This window comes from Aulostomus chinensis, chromosome 4 (genome assembly GCF_037954235.1).
Source record: "Aulostomus chinensis isolate RoL2024-O1b breed Wild chromosome 4, RoL_Achi_v1.0, whole genome shotgun sequence".
In the NCBI taxonomy this organism is placed as follows: Eukaryota; Metazoa; Chordata; class Actinopteri; order Syngnathiformes; family Aulostomidae; genus Aulostomus; species Aulostomus chinensis.
Genome location: NC_141323.1, coordinates 10,441,785 through 10,458,895, shown reverse-complemented (window position 1 = coordinate 10,458,895; position 17,111 = coordinate 10,441,785). Strand labels below are relative to the sequence as shown.

The following is a 17,111-nucleotide window of genomic DNA, read 5'->3' as shown; positions in this document are numbered from 1 at the left end:
GATGGATTGATAGATAGATAGAAGGAGAGACGGATAGATAGATAGACAGAGATAGATGGATAGATAGATAGAGAGATGGATAGAGAGATAGAGAGAAAGATGGATAGAGAGAGAGATGGATAGATAGAGAGATGGATAGATAGAAAGAGAGAGAGAGAGAGACAGACAGACAGAGATATGAACCTCTGAAGGCCACCAAGCAAGACACAAGACCAGAGTCCTCCGGTGGTCCTCACCAGTAGACTGGGGATTCTCCTCACTGACAGCAAGCAGCCTCATCTTAGCCACCAGTGTGATGGTTCATCAAGACGCATGTGTGACTGAGGTAAATACACCACCCCACTCAGTAAAAACAGAAACACCTGCAATTCTCAGCGCAGGTGGGAGGCCAACATTGACTCCACTTTTGCAAACGTGACAAAACTGGAAATTAGCTTGTCCCCTTCTGCCTTATTTAAAGGTTATTTGTGGTTTTTCTGTGTTGACTGCAATAACAAAAAATAAATTAAAGACCCAGATTGAAAAAAACTGTAAAATTCAAAGACAAAATCTGTTCTTCTCATACTAAGATTCAGTGTCAACAATGCTCCTGCGTTATCTTTTAAATTTATGACCAATAAATTATCAACAAAATTCAACTTCTGACTTCATTTTTGGTCGTTCCAGGAATTATAGGCGTGTGACGCTGCACTTGTCGTGATTATGTCGTTTCCATAGAAGCGCGAAGCTGAATATCGCAGGATCACATGAGACAAGAGCCAAAGCTCCAGGAGCTGCCGGTTGAGGAGTGCCATCATCATACGGCCACATGACCAGAGCAGTTCAGAATGAATAAGAGGAGTCCAGGGGCCAGAAGGAGTCCAGGGGCCAGAAGGAGGCCGTGGTCATCAAATGACTCGTTCAGTTCTAACAGGAGAGAATCAACTCTGCTGCAATGTTTGGTGACCAATCGCACAATCGCATCTCAGGTTTTCTACTAATAACATCTGCTAATCGCAATGCAAACTCTTCCTAAGAGCCAAAGTCTGAAATAAACAACAAAAAAACAAAACATGCCTGAAATGTGAGGAGCGAGGGATGATGGTGGAGGAGGGTGGAGGCGAGGAGAGGAGGAGCGGGGGGGCCACTCTGGGAAAATGAGAGAGCAATATGTCAGCACTGTAACACCTCTAAAAGTCACCGAAATGCCAGGTCACCCTGCACGACGGGGAGAATCAAACCACACGGCGAGAGCACCTTGCATCACATGGCAGCTTTACAACATCACGCCGACACACACACACACACACACACACACACACACACTCAAAAATAGAGCATCATCTGACTGTCGAGAACTCTCTCTCATCAACGCATTGCTTTGTTACGTGACAATAGTCTCTGCCTCGCCACTTTGATTATGATTCCTTTAATAAAGCGTGTGACGTGTGTGTGTGTGTGTGTGTGCGTGTGCATCCTGCTCTGAATTTACGCTGTATGTCGCTGGAACATTGTCTCACACAGAGCTAGGTGGGAGGATGATGAAGAGAATGTGCGTTAAAAATTTATTTTGACTTCATTAATATTTCACACGAATGGGCGCAATGTACAAACTCCGGAAAAAGCCTCCCACAAAGCCCCGCCGCGGCTGTTTGGCACGGCCTGCTGAGTCTTGCTGGAGAGTAAACAATGCTGTTTCTAAATGTAACTGTTTGACTCGGGCTCTGACACACACTTGAACTGAATCTTCGTCTCCTCCTCCTCCTCCTCCTCCTCCCTACACACTCTCATCATATCTCACTGATCACTGAACCTTGAAAAATCTCAAAAGTAGAAAATTCGTTGTAGCTGGAATGTGAGACGTCTGCTGGGATGTAATCTCCGAGTTCGCAAGCAGAATCAGACAGATATTGTGTTTTCGGAACGTGCCGCTTTTTTCAAACTAAGTAATTCACAAGAAACCTTAACACACACACACACACACACACACACACACACACACACACACACACAAAGAAAAGACAAAAAAACAAAAGGAACTATCTGGGATTGTGAGAACAATCCCTCTTTTCAAATGAGCTCCTCGGGCACAGAGTGGCGCAGGCGGGCAGGCGGCGGCGGCGGCAGCGGCGGCGTGGTGGCACTTTGAAGGTTTACCAAGGCAGGCCTGTAAGTCTTTGTTGGAATAATCTCTCTGTGAGGAATAATCCCTGCTATTGAATAAATAGGATACTGATTATAGACAAATACCTTCTGCATCCTTTATTATGACAAACACAAAATGTCTGCATCCACTGGAGGAGACGTGACACAATCCACACCAGCGTGTACATCAAATATTCTATACATGGGCAGCAAAGCTGGGTGGCATTTAAATCCCCACTGATAATTAACATGTCTGTCATTTCAATTGACGATGTAAAATTAATCAAATAATGAGTCCTGTTCATCCGTCGTCATTACCAAGGAGGCATGCTTCAACTTCCCTCCACTAACATTCATTGTGCTAAGCTAACTAGCAGTAAAGAGCTTCTTAAAGAGTTCAGAGGATTCATAGAAGAGCTGCAGCCGCGCAGGTGCTGCACCTACAGAGGAGAGAGGAGGCCGTCTTCTCATCTGGCAGGCTGGTTTTTGCTTCACTGAAACTCAGCACGACCCTCTGGCCGACGGCCTCAGGGGAGCTCTGCAGCAGTTGGACCCTCCCCTTCAAGAAGCCGCTTCAGTTGATGAATTGTCAACTAAAAACGACCTCAAGTTTGTTCCGCTCGCTCAAGTTTTTTTTTGTTGTTGTCTTTTTTGAAAGCGTAAATGAGCGAAAGGAGAGACGGAAACACGCGGTTAGGAATGAGTTCTTGATGCACCACACAACCGGCCGGCTGCTCCAAACCACTTCATGGAAACACACCTCGTTCCTTCTGACCTTTTCTGGTCATTTAATCATCTCTCTAGTCGCTCCTTGATTCCTCATCGAGCCTGACTTTGATGCGCGTCGCGGTCGAACACTGAGGGTCACACAGTCGAGTGGCTGTCTCTGAGACTCCTAGCACAGTGGCAAGTTCCTGGAGAACTGGAGGATCGGTTTTTCACTAAATTAAGATTTATTTACTCTTGATGCACTTTGTTAAACTTCATATTAAATGCCAACAGCGATTGTTAGGGATTTATTTGATGCTGTTGACTGTTTTATGGTTATTTAAGCCTTGTTAGCGTTGATGTTGATGGTTGATGGTGTTAGGAGTTTCTCGACTCTTGCAAAGCCGTGTGTCTTGGTGCTTTATTCTTGATCCCAAAATAACATACAAGTCCTTGACTTGTATGTTGACAACTTGAACGTATTCTGATACCTGCATTTGTGAGGTTGCCTTCAACAGCAAATGCACTCTCATCTCCTCAGTGTGTCTTTCGGCTCGCTAGAGACTTTTTACGGGGGTCCCTGCTTGTAAAACTGCAGTCTTGAGAGGAACGGTAACGGGATATTTAGCAGAAACCTCCAGCTTGTTAGCTTGCAGCAGTGGATAGCGCTAGCCAGCTGTTTGAGACTTTTTTTTTTGGCAACTCACCTCCAGTTGCACCGAAGAACGTGTGAGCCATGCAGATTCTGTCTTCTCAGGCGTGACTTTACCCACAGGATTTGTAGATTTTCATTTCAGAAATGCAAGGAAAAGTAGCTGACAATGACAGCCCACATCAATGTTTGTTTACATCCAGTCTCTGAAAACGCCTGTGAGAGAACAACAACCCTACCTGGTCCTGTATCCTGACTGGTAGCTGCATTCTTTAAAAGTTGATGGTCGTTTTTTTTTTCCTCAAAATTTGCCCTGAACCTGATGTAAAATCAGAATTTAATTGATGTTTCACCAAAAAAGTGCAATTTGCATTTGAATAATTCACCATTTGGTGTTCAGTGCTCAGACATGTTTTTTTTTTCTTCTGGATGACTTCTTGGTGACTCCAGAAGTCGCTAAACATGAGCCACATGTTTTTAGCTTGAAGCTAACGGAGAGCTCCGACTAACAGCAGCAGAACCGTCCAAAGCCTCCGTGTAAAAGCACTCGAGCTCATCCTTTGGTCTAACAAACATCGTGTTCCTCCAGCCACAAACAGTAATCCACTAACACTTTGCGTTGAACGACAACACTTGCGCTTTGGTGCGACGATGACTCAAAACTGATGTGTTGCAGTCCCTCTATCGATAGTATTTGTTGAGCCATGCACTCAGAAGTAAAGTTGCCAATGATTTTATTGATTTTTTTCTGAAAAAGCTTTATGCATCTGATTAGTTGGGTATTAAAATGTATCACGTCACCGCAAAATATTGACTGTTTGAAGATTTAAGGGGGAACTGAAGCAGGCATCAGCTGAATCGGAGATATATATTTATCTATGTGTTTATTTCATATTTCCATGATGATGAAGGGTACAACTGGCTGCATCCTCTTCACTAACTTGGCCTTTGAGAATGTGAGGATTCTAATCAGTTCCTCCCCTCCGTCAGTTGCAGTTTGTTCGCACGCATACACACACACACACACACACACACACACACACACACACATTTAATGAGTATGCCTTGCATTTCCCTCATTAGCCACACAGAATCTTATCGCAGGCATCAAACGCAATGCACCGCCACCCCTGACAGAAAGAGAGAAGAATGAAAAAAAGAGAGCTTCCCTCTCACTTGATTTTCTCTCCATCGCCAATTTTTCTCACTTGCTCTGAGGTTAAACATTTCATTATCCATATCCATACTCTGACTGATGGCAAAGAGAAAGAGAGAGAAAGATAGAAAGAGAGAGAGAGAGAGAGAGACCCCCAAAATGCACTCATGTAACCCAGAACAACCCTGTGCACGATAACTAACACTGACAGATTCACTAAACAACACAACAGCAAAGGATCTCAAGTGGTTCCAGGTATGGAGGTAAAGGTTTACGCATCTGCATGTCTGTTTGTGTCTGAGGAACGGAAAGAAAACCTGACATCATGATGAGCTTCATTTGAATGGACGGCAACACTGGAAATCTGTGATTGAACACATTCCCTCAACAAAATAATCCTCTCCAGTTGTGATGTAACTGATGCTATAGCAGCAGCTACGCTAACGCCGTTGTCACACCTAAGCACCACCCGCCCATCTCCTAAAAAAATCAAGAGTCAGCTAGGCGTAACTCGAGGCCTCGCAATGTGGTTTCCAACGCGGTCTGGTGACGACGTGATGAAAACCAGCTACCTTGCACATTGGCAAGACAATGCTGAAACCACACAGACTTTTCAGAACAACAAAACTTACAAGGTTGAATTTCCACCTTTTAATATGCATTTTATAGACATCTTACGCTGAAATACTGAAGCTTCCCACTGTATGGTGGACATTAAATTCTACAATGCACCAGAGGAATACTAGATAGAGGCAGAATTCGCCACGTGGTGACAGTGTCTCCAACACGATGGTGGCGTGCAGAGGGAAGATCTCGTGCTTTTGCCACTGGTCACGGTCATGTGATCAATCCGAATCAAGGGTGTCACACCAGAGGCATCAGTTTGACCTCATATCTATCGCCCAGTGTTGTTGCCTTAATCAGTGTCTAACATGTTAGCATGGTGCAGTACTCTGCTAATCCTTTAGTTATCGGCTGTTCAGCAAAACTCCAAATTAGTTCAACAAGTACAATACAATCATTGTGAAAGGTCTTTGTGTTGGAAGGCTGCTTAATTATACTACACTAGTTATAACTAGGTAGTACACTCGGAGTGTATATGTAGCTGAAAGATGTATACTAGCTTAGCTCGGAGGCAAATCCCCCCCCCCCCCATCCTCCTTCCGTTGGCTGAAGCAAGCTATTGTTGCTATGCACATTTTCCACATAAAAATGGAAAGACGGAAGGCTGTAGCTGCCAGAGAATAAAAGAATATGACCACCTGCTAGACCCTCTGAGATGGACGATACGCTCGCTGTAACCTCCTGTTGCAGAGAGTAACAGCTGAAAAAGAATACCTATGAGGGAGCTCTGACTTGAGTAGCTTCTCAAAGAGTTTCTGACATGGATGTCACAATAGCTCCAGTCGTATGCTTGTTCTGTGACAGGAACATCAACATGACAGCAGCCTGTGATACATACAGTCTGTCATTGTAGTCAGGGCGGCGGCGGTGGTGGAGGGAGGTACTGGTGGGGGAAATGAATGAGACCCGGGCCATATTTTCATTTTTGTTTTTCCAGTGAACGACTTTGTCAAGAAATTTCAGAAAGGCTCAAAAAGAATACAGAGAGGGCGGAACAATGTGCGGGAGTGACTGAAGGGTCTGAAGAAAAGGGGGATAGTTTGTCAGCGTGAGATGCCGAGAGCCACTACAGAGTCATTAGAGTAGATTTGTCATCTTAACAATGAGAGGAAGAATCAGCGCTTTTTAAAGAGGGAAAGATAAAGAAAGACAGATGTGGAACACAAAAGAGGAAGGGTGGGTGGAAGGGATTTGAAGACCAAGAGGAGGAGAATGGGAAGCAGACTGATGTTTGGATGGAGCAGGGGAGGGAGACTGGTGTAAAATGAAAGTACAAATACAATCCATCAAGTTTCTTGTTTATACAGAACTGGGTCGCAGTTGGCAGCAAAGTCCAGCCATCTCCAACTGAAGGATCCAAGGTGTTCCCAGGCCAGGTGAGACATATTGTCTGCCAGGTTGCACCCACGACACCGAACCACCTCAACAGGATTGAAGAAGCAGTGTTTCTCCTCTGAGCCCCCGGTGGAAGTCTGAGCAGCTCGCCCATCAGTCGGGGAAGGCCAAACTCACCTCAGACATTTGTATGCGCAGTCTTTTCGTCACTACCCTAAAGGGATCCGTGCTGCGCTCCCAATACTGCTGACGCCTCACTAATCCCACACTACATCTTATCTTCACTCATAAACCAAACCCTAAACTCCTTTACGTGCGGCAGCAACTCAATCCAATCCAGGAGGAAGCGGTCTGGGGTTTTACGGCCTTCGGCTTGGAGGTGCTGACTCTCATGCCTTTGCACTTATTTGCAAAACACCCCAGGGCCAGCTGGAGGTCATGGACTGACGAGACCAACAAAACCACATCATCTGCAAACAGCAAAGCAATTTTCATGTCCCTGAACCGGATTTTCTCCTGCCGCTGGCTACACCTTGAGAGGAGGATATACACCTCAGATTACTGGACATTAAACATTTCTCGGGGGTCAGGAAGAGAGGCCTCTTGACTGAATTCTTCTTGGGGCAAAGGACAGTCAGGACCGTCTGAGGATGTGGCATCCAGCTCTCTCCAACTTTTCCAAACCACCTAACTACCCCTGTAACAGTGGCCTCTCAGGGTTAACTGTACATGCCACCTGGATTTAAACCATAACATCTCATATAAAACCAGTAATCTACAGCTCTCCCTCTCCTGTCTGTCCTCACACACCCAATCTATTCTGCCTCACCAGACAGGGATAATGTCGGGCTGGATATTCTTTTCTCTACCTGTTAAGACGTTAAACAGTTCCTGGTTTGCTGTTCCGCCGGCGCTTTGATCCTTCGATGACCTGGCCGTGCTGAAAGAAAAAAAAATGCAAAGAGGCGCACTTGAAAAGAGAGGATAAGGAGTATGTCTCCAATAATACACCTCTGCAGATGGATTTGATAGAGCCTCGGAGTGATGGATGCTTTTTTTTTTTTCTTCTGCTTCTTCAACCCTTTGCTCTCTTTAGAGTTGCATTTGTGAAATGAATCTTGTGGCTGAGGAGGAGTGAAAGGCATTTTAGATTCCAAGGGCTTATCACGCTGGCGCCTGATTATGGCAGAAGCAGTTGTTTCCCCTGGCTATATTAGGATTGCAGGGTTTGGCTTACAGCTAAAATCATGGAGTATTTCTGCCCTTTAGGCAGATTTAGATGAAAACCTAAAGCTAACACCTTATATCACACAGTCAGTTTCAAGCCTTCCATGCCTGCTACGTCTCAGCCAAGGATTTGTGAAAGGAAATACCTTGAGCCCCCCGCGTTCCTTCCCCACACACTCAGAAACAGGCTGATAATGATGACACAGCTTGTCAAAATCTGACACCTTTAACCTCGGATATCAGCATTATTGTTTGCCAGTGTTACCTCAGCTACAGATACAGCGGGGCGGTTAAGTTGCCGTGATGGGCTGAGAAGCGGTGGGGCTAAAGCCGTATCTTCACCATCTCTGATGAGGTGTGTGTGCTGAGCCAACTCATCCTCGTAGGAGATGTGTCATCTCGTGAAGCCTCACCAGGCAGCTGCAGGCTTTCCACTGATGGAGCCCCCCTCCTCTGCTAATAGATTCATTTATTTCCACTGATAAAAACCAAATCATCATATAAATGGCATTAAATAGGGAGATGGCACGATTTAATACATTAAAAAAATAGTTTCCCGCCAAAAAAAGTCATTAAACTAATTTGATGCGACAGGGCAGAATCAAAATAATTCAGGCACTTGAGTTAATGTTTTGCTTTTTTCTGTTAGCAATTAAATTGGCAATTATGAGTGTTTATGCAATTGATTCCAGAATAATTCATCTCTGATTCTCCTCGTCATACCAAAAAAAATTCATTTAGGGATGAGACAATGAGCACGTGAAGGAACTTCAAGTATAATTTGAGCACTGGTTGGATGTTTGATGAGGCTGTTGCCTCTGGAAGCTGCCACGCACAGTGAAACGCACACCAATCCTCGGGTCCCATGACCACCATAAAAACCTGACGGACTTTGTCTCAATTTCCTCATTTACTCTTGCTATTCAATTATGAATGAAGATTTTTGATTACAACAGGAAGAGAAGGAGTAGGGATTAGAGGAAGCTGATGGAGTGTGTGTGTGTGATAATGCGCGCCTGTATAATCAGTACCTTGATGGTGCAGGTTAAAATGTTGCTGATTACACTGGATGAGGGAAGAGGTGGAAAGAATAAAATGACACTTATTAGCATTCCATAATGAATATAGATTAAAAACTATAAAGCAGTACAGGCATTTGGGGAGATTTAGATGAGACGTGAGTATTGTATCTCATCCAGAATCCTGTGCAAACCAATAATAACCATCCGCAGATGCCAAATGATCCTCCTGGTATGACTTGGCCGAGCAGAAATTTCCTTCCTGAATAGCGCGGCGTTCGAGGAAATGGAGAAGCCTAATGACACATCAAAGGATGCGTATGCTCTGTGTTCCTGTGACCCAGATTCATGAGATGTACGCTCAATTATTACGCTGTCAAAGGTGTGTGTGTGAGTGTACATGCGCGCTCGTGTGTGTGTGTGTGTGTGTGTGTGTGTGCGTGGGCGTGCAGATATGAGCTGTCTTTTGTGTGTCCCACTGAAGTCATTGCTTTAATTAAAGCATGAAGAGGATGTAAAATGCAAGGCTCCCAGGTTCATCGCTCCTTTTCTTACATTATTAAACCATCTCAAGCCAATGACAAACATGAACTCTAAACAATGCATCCCTTGGCCTATTATTTTTTATTTTTGCTCAGCAACTGTCAAACTCGAACAATGACTACTTTGGAGAGAGAGACAAAAAACAGAAGCTTCCAGACTCAACTAATTAAACGGAAATAAACTGTAGATCCACTCGTGGAGCAACTGGCAACTCTGGACATGAATCTTTGACCAAGGATCTGGGGGGGACACTGTATGGTTTTGGTCGATTTTGCCAAATTTGGCCCAAAACTACCCAATTAAACTCTCTATCAGACTGCTTTATGCTTAGCATAGCACAGTTAGCACTGTTATGGTGACTGATGAGGTGAGAGTTTTATGTTGGCTGTCACATAACATGAGCAGTTCCCCGGTCCAACACCTCACAAACGCAACAGTGCCTATTTGAAGCTTCTTGAAGTACAAAGACACTCAGGGGGAACTAAAGACTAAAGCCAAATCCCCTGGGGGAAATGTTTCAATCTTCTTCTTCTAAACTGCCTGTTATGGCCATTGTAACTTTGACTACACCACCATAAACACCACCTGAGCCGGTTTATTCCCCACGAAAACAGTCGATGGACAGCTGGAATTTACATTTCCTCTTTTGCAGGATTTCTAAAACTTGCTTTAAATTCTAGAAACACAGCTGTAAACAAACATGGCAGGGAGATGGGAAGAAACCTGAGTGACTGAACCCCAGTAACAACTGATGTAACTGGACATTGTCCAGCATGAAACTGTACACTGGGAGAACAAAGTGGACGAAACAGGAAAATCAAATGAGACACAAGTCAAGCGCACTTTGGATGTGAAAGCGCCTCAAAGACGCCAGACCGGCTGCCAACGGTTAGTTTCAACCTTGATGAACTTCACACCGATTACAGGACAACTGTTGGGTTTCCCAAAGAAAATCAGCTTGTTTCTTTGGAGCTCACGAGGTTTCATGGACTGAGTCTTCGTCGTCCAGTTGGTCGAACCGCCAGAAAATGAAGCGAAGGGAAAAGCAGCGAACCAGCTTGTCTTTGCTGGCCTGTTGTTCAGAGCAAATGCTTCCCTCTCCTCTCGGCCCAGACCCCTGCTCGAGTGTGGAGCGCTCACACTTGAAACTGGATTTTCACTTTATGCTTTTTCACAACTGGCACATTTTGTAAAATAAAATAATAATAATAATGATTACAATAATAATAATGCATTCTGACTGTGCTCTTATCAGCCGAAGAACAGTTTCTCTCTGGACACGTGAAAATGAGTGACGTCTCTCTCATAAAGAAACGGTCCACTAACCTGAGTGCTTAATTAACCAAACCACGGAACCGAGTTCTATTTGGTATTTTGCAAAATATAATTAGCAACTTCCCGTGGACACGCTTCATTCTACCTGTGGAAATCATGGCAAAAATGAAACAGAAAAAAAACCAAAACATCAACAACAATAATGCAGCTAATTAAAGATTAATTAATAAATCACATTTCACTGTGAGAAAATGTATGCTTTCCAAATTGTGATTTTATGAACCGTTCTTTTTTGTGTTGTTCTTGAGGTGAATTTGCCGTAAATTGGCAAAGAATCAACTGATTATGCTTCCTGCTCCCAGTCTTGGGGAAGGGCCACTCCAAACTGCAATCCAGGATCTACATCTATTTTATTTCAAATCATAGTCATCAACTATGTGGAAGCAGAATTATTTTGGACCCACATAACAAGGAAGCCTTTAATTTACCTTCAAAAGGAACAAGCCAGTGGAACCCGGACTGTGGCTGGGGGAGCGTGGCCCCTGGTCGTGTTATTTCTGGAGGATGTTGAAGTTGATGTCAGTCATAGTCAGAGAGGTTTGAGGGGGATTTGATTTGGGTTTGACAACCTCTCCAGAGGAGGCAGCGAACATGGCTGAGTGCAATTACAGGAATATATTTTCATCTTTCACTGGCTGGGTGTGTTGAGCTGATTTTCACCACAGTGCACAGCTGGAGCAGGAACGAGACTCTTTAAAAAACATGATCAAACTAGAAGGGCACATGAGAGAACCAGACCTCCGCCAAGGCCAAAAGCCCACTCCTCTATTACATGCAAATCCTCACCATCACACCTGTATGTGTCTGAAGATATTTACAAAAGCTTTAGAAATGCAGCAGATTTACCGTCGGTGTCATATTTCCAGAGCAACACAAGAAAATGTCCTGTTTAGTGAACAATCTTGAAGACTTTAATTTGAAATTTAGCCTTGAAATCAAGAGGCGGCGCCAAATGTAGTCACACAACAGTGAGTCTCTGGCTCACACACGAAGAATTTGGTGATTGCCATTATTACGTATTAAACCAGTCACGTTTCTATGGACGCTGAGAACATCTGTGCTTCTAATTTGTTTTTAATTCCATTATCCTGAGATTACAAGAGATTATTAGGCTCATTTTAACAAAATTATCTTCGGAAAACAAGCGCACTAACTCATGATCTTGATAAAACCAGCTAAATTAATGTATGTCGTTATCTCGAGGGAGTTTTCATGCGATAAAGGGATTAATCAGCTTGCTATCATGAGAAAACAATCTCGAGACAATGTTGCAGTTTCCACAGGAAAAAGCTGCTGTCCATGCCCATGGAGCATTTCCTGCTGGTGCACCTTCACATTAAAAGCATTTCACTGGCAAAACGGGGGTTAAATTTTACAATAAAGTCATCAGAGGAAATGAAATGTAAGTGTGTTTGGCTGCCAGGGTTCATCAGAAATCGTCTACAACACAACAGTCACTTTGACAGGTTTTTTTGACAGCGGATCAGTTCGAACGTTGCAGGGCGTAATGGAAGAAGAAGGAGCGGCAGCCTGAGAGAGCTGTTAGATGAGGAGCTGCGGGCGACAGGCTCCAACTTAAACTCCTTCATGAGAAGAAATGCTTCGACTGTGTTTGGCAGACTCACGCCGCGTGCAGCTTAAATCAGATCACGCTTGCTCACAGAAGGATGGGGAAAGGCCAATTATAACATGATTTCTTTATTTAAATGACAGTTTGTTTTGCTGCCTGGAAACTGCAGTATTAAACCATGCTGGCTTTTAGCACCGGCGATAACTCCCAAGCATCACCAAATGTCTACGCCAACTTTCTCATGGGATTCTAAAAAAGGTTGTTATAAAACTGCATCACCCATTTACGACGCTTCGCTACAATACGTGAGATTACAGCGACTGAGAGGCAATCATATAAATCACTGATGCTCATGTTTATGTGTGGATGAAGCAGATTAAGATGAATTTGTTTCATAGGCTCACACACGGGTGACACACTCCTGGGAGGGGCTAGGACTGCACGTCACGGGTGGTTACCACGCTGGGGGAGGGCCAAAGGGGAGTGGAGGAAGCCTTGAATGTCAAACTGGAAGGAGGTGACCTTCGACACAGCCTGGCAGCTGGTTGGGTTCCCTGTGTTGCCTTCAGCTTGGTTGGGAATTGGTGCAGACAGAATTGCCAGGGTCTGCAGGTGAGAAGCTGGATGATGGAATGTGTCCCGGTTGCTGCATTAGCGCCCCTTCTGGTTGGTTTGAAGAAGTAATCCTCCCATACACTCAGCCCTCCCCCAAGTGAAAACTCCTCACGGTCAGGTGAAACGAGCTTGAGGTGCTCCCCAGAGCGTCAGAGGGGTTGGAATGATGACAGGACAGCTTGGTCGGGTGAAGTATCAATGTACAATAAGGGAAAAAACATGAATTTTCCCTCCTACAGCCCTGATTGGAAACCTGAAGGACAAGAGGTGTCTAATCTAGGTGAGAATAATATAAATGTGTGTTACTATCAGAGCTGAAGCGGCTGGCAGGACTTCATAAGTTCCTCTACACGATGGGAGTCACGCGACGACGGGACGGGTCGCGCTTCAGCGTCATTGCTTAAAAATAAATGTAGGTCAAAGGAGCCACGATGGATTGACAACCAGAAAACTCTGTTGTAGAAAGCAAACCTTGTGATGTAAAAATACCTGACGATGGTTCTGATTCTGGTCACAAATAGGAAGCTGCTGAACAACACATTTGTCACAAATCGTTTATTTGATCTCAATCTGAGATGCAGCCTGTTCTCACACCAGGGAGGGAGAGAGGGAGAGGCGGTGTCTTTCAATGAAGTGTTTTTGTATCACATAGATTTAGTTGATCTTTTTACGGCTCTAACGCACAAAAATAGGTATTTGAATATTTTTGAAATACTTGTGTGTGGCGTGCTTTATTTTTCGGGGGGGTCTTCATTTCTGTCTAATTGTGACTGTCAGCTCTGACTGAGGGACGAGCGATGCTGAACGACACCTGTCAAGCAGAAGAATGAAAGACTTGATCAAGTACGCAATGTGGGGCAAAGAAGGACACATGAAAGAGGCGCGCTCCTCCAACTCCCCCTCGAGATGGAGGAGCATCTTCAGAGGGCTGACGTGATGAAAAAGTGCTTTTTAGGGCGAAAGGGTAATAAACTAAGCAAGAGGGGAAGGATGAGGAAGATGAAGAGAGGAGAGAATAATCAGGGAGAAGGGAGGTGGGAGTAGGAAGGGTAATTTTCTAAGGAACTTGGTTATGATACGATGCACTTTTATCCCTGTTGTTTTTATTTGCCACGTCCCTCTCTCTCTCTCTCTCTCTTTCTCTCTCTCAGGGGTTTATTATTATATCCGCTGCAAAGCTGCTCTGGCACATACGGAGGCTGCCACTCACCGCTGGAGCCAATAACGCTGGTAGTGAATTCATTCCATTCCACAAGTAGCTATTCATATTAAAACAAGCACGGATATGAGAGGGAGAGCACATATTAAAGCCTGACGATGCCTCGCTCACTCGCTCGCTCACCCACCTACTCATCCATCCACCCATCCATCCGTTCATCCATCCTGTGGTTGTCCTCTCCAGTGCAGCTCTGGTTTTATTAAACAGGGAGTGAAGCCAAGCTCCAGCCAAATTTGTAAATCGGTGTAAGGCAAAAAAACAAAGATGAGGAGATGGAGGGAGCGAGCTGCGGACAGTCCAGATGGAGACTCACTAGCCTTCTCACTTAACGTCGGGTGTGATGTGTGTGTGTCGTCGGCGATCCATCACCCAATCTGCCTGCCCAAGCAGAGCTCAGCTTCATCTCACACTAAAACTGGCTGAGAGCCGCTCTAATTGGCCTGAACGCTGCTGCCGTCCTCCTGCATGCTTCTGTCAGAGAGCAGCTAGCCGAGCATGATCCGTCGGCTCGCCATCTTTGCTCCAACCTTTGAGAATCTTCTCGCTTAATGTTGATGCGATTGGTCCCACCGGGGGCAATCGTTAAGGCGCCTATAGGGAGACTTAAACCTGAGCTCTCCTGAAGGCCTCAACACCTCACTACATTTCCTCCCCCGTGTGCTATCTAGGTTCAGCAGGCCTCCTCCTGCATCACGTCTTCTCTTCGCCTCCCCCTCTCCTCTTTCGCCTCCTCCCATCTTCAATCACTCATTCTTCTTCCCCCACATATTTTTTTCTTCCCGTCCTTGATGTGTGCAATCCCTTAATCCTCTTCATCTCACATGTGTTTGGGTCCCTCCCTTTCTTCATCTGCTCTTCACACACCTCCATCTCTATCCACCCCCCCCCCCGCATTTCTCCCTCACAACCTGGCATCCACCCATCCCTCCAATCATCATCATCCACTCATGATTGCCCCCCTGTTTCCACCCGGTCCCTTATTCGTCCGTCCGTGACCTTTCTTTCCTCTCAAGCGGTCCTCATCATGGCTGCTCTCAAACATCCCTTCATCATCACCTTCCCTGCATCCCTCGCTCATATGCAGCGGGATGTTTACCTCCCCTAATAATGTTTTTATTGAGTGTCATAAACGCCAGCGATCCCGGATCTCTGGGACAATATTTGCTTAATTATCCCAGCTCAGATATTGCCATTTAATGAAATTCGAAACACAATAATGAAATCACGTAATGTGGGAGCGCAGATAATGCTAATATCCACTGTAACTCATTATTTACTGTAAAGTCTACTGTTTGTGGCGGTATCACGAGTTTTGGAAGAGTCTATTAAATGGCACTTCATTATATGATAAGACTGGTAAAGTGCAGCAGGTGCACGCACACACACACGTTCATGAACACGTGCCTACATCATCATACGTGCTGACACTCAGAGAGCTTAGTGAGGTCCCCCTGGAATCACCATAAAGAGCGGCCCGCTGGGTCATATTAGAAGGAATTACAGTAAATAAAGTTAATATAGCAGCATTAATTGAAAATATAATACCTGTTCATATAGATATGATAATGTGTTCAACACACCGGTTGTAATTAAATGTTTAGCATGTCAGCGATATCCAAGTGGAACGCTGCTTGAATGAAATTCCTGTCTGTTGCAACGGCGGAGACATTTTCTCATGAAGCGGCTGCGGGAGTGACACTGGAGCCCCTCCAGGGCTGGGATGAACATTAAGCTCTCCCGCTGGAGCCACAGATGAGCAGCTGAAATATCTGAAGATCACTTGTTCCCTGATACAAAGTCAAACGCCGACACCTAAAAATATCAGGAGTAACTCGATGTGGCATGTGATTGCCGAGGAGCAGCTGCAAATCTGTCTCCTGCAAACCTGTGAGCACTAAGATATTACCTGTCCATACAAATATCATCCAAGCCTGTCGACTATTTAATGATTATCAATAAGCACAGTGCAGAGGTTGTGTCCTCTGGGCCTGCAGGGATATTTCCTGTGGCATGAAGTGGATCCAGTCAAAAACTCCTTCCTTCAGTCTCAGATCTCTGTGAACGGTAATATCTACACTCCACGGCAGCAGACTCAGCAGCCCGAGCAGACAATGGTGTAATCAACGGTGAACCAGTGGGGCACTGAGTCCTTTCCTGTGAGTGGAGAGGATGCACAAGGAGGCGAGGAGGAGGAGGGAATGAAGGATGTTACCTGGGTGCTCGTCTGACAGTTCTTCCTCTCTGTGTCTTCACCCCTGCTGGCAGCACTCATCAACAATATTAATCAAAGTCTGACGTCGGCTCAATTAGACCGAGGCTGTGCTCAACAACAACCAAACAATACAGAGCCTCAGGTGCACCAATAGGCACGCACACGCGAGTGTGCACACTCGCCGGTTGCAAAATAACAGTATTAAACTTCACTGGAAAAATGTGTAACTGCTCCTGATAGTGATGAGCGTGAACATCAAAAAATATCATCAACTATTCATCTCTGACCTAGCCGGGGTCAGCTGATATCTCCGGTGGATTCCTGCTCACCGTGACCGCGGCTGTGACCCCACTAATGTTCGTATGGTTTTACACTGCTGATTGTGGAGAAGTAACAAGCCTTAATTACACATTATAACACACATTTTAACTGTAATTACAAACCCTCCTTAAAATGCGACATGTGCTGTAACAGTCAGCGCTTTATAAATGACTATCAAATTATATGTTTACAGCAAGTTATTTTGTTGTTGTTGGTGAGAAATTTAGAGAGAAATTCACGTCAAATCCACGATGCACTCACGCACAGTGAGGACAGGAGAATCCCCTGAAACGAGACACGAACGCACTGGGTTTCTCCTGATGCACCACACCCTTCAGACACAGACATTTTAGCTCCCTTGTTATGGCCTTTGTGACATTAGGGTTTTGAGAGACTGCCCTAAACCCATTAGGGGCAATCATTTTGCAGAACTTGCAGACATAATGCAGTC

The 17,111-nt window shown here is 44.9% G+C and overlaps 1 long non-coding RNA gene across 14 annotated transcripts in view; it reads right to left on the bottom strand.

Moving 5' to 3' along the window:
* LOC147262647 (uncharacterized) overlaps positions 1–17,111 on the bottom strand; it is a 234,429-nt gene that overhangs the window by 153,422 nt on the left and 63,896 nt on the right. For 13 of the 14 annotated variants that reach the window (XR_015112443.1, XR_015112444.1, XR_015112446.1 and 10 more), the window contains exon 2: positions 7,469–7,539. The exons of the other annotated variant lie outside the window; for it this stretch is intronic. This is a non-coding gene — a long non-coding RNA (uncharacterized LOC147262647). The remainder of the gene's footprint in view (positions 1–7,468; positions 7,540–17,111) is intronic. 14 annotated transcript variants of the gene reach the window in all.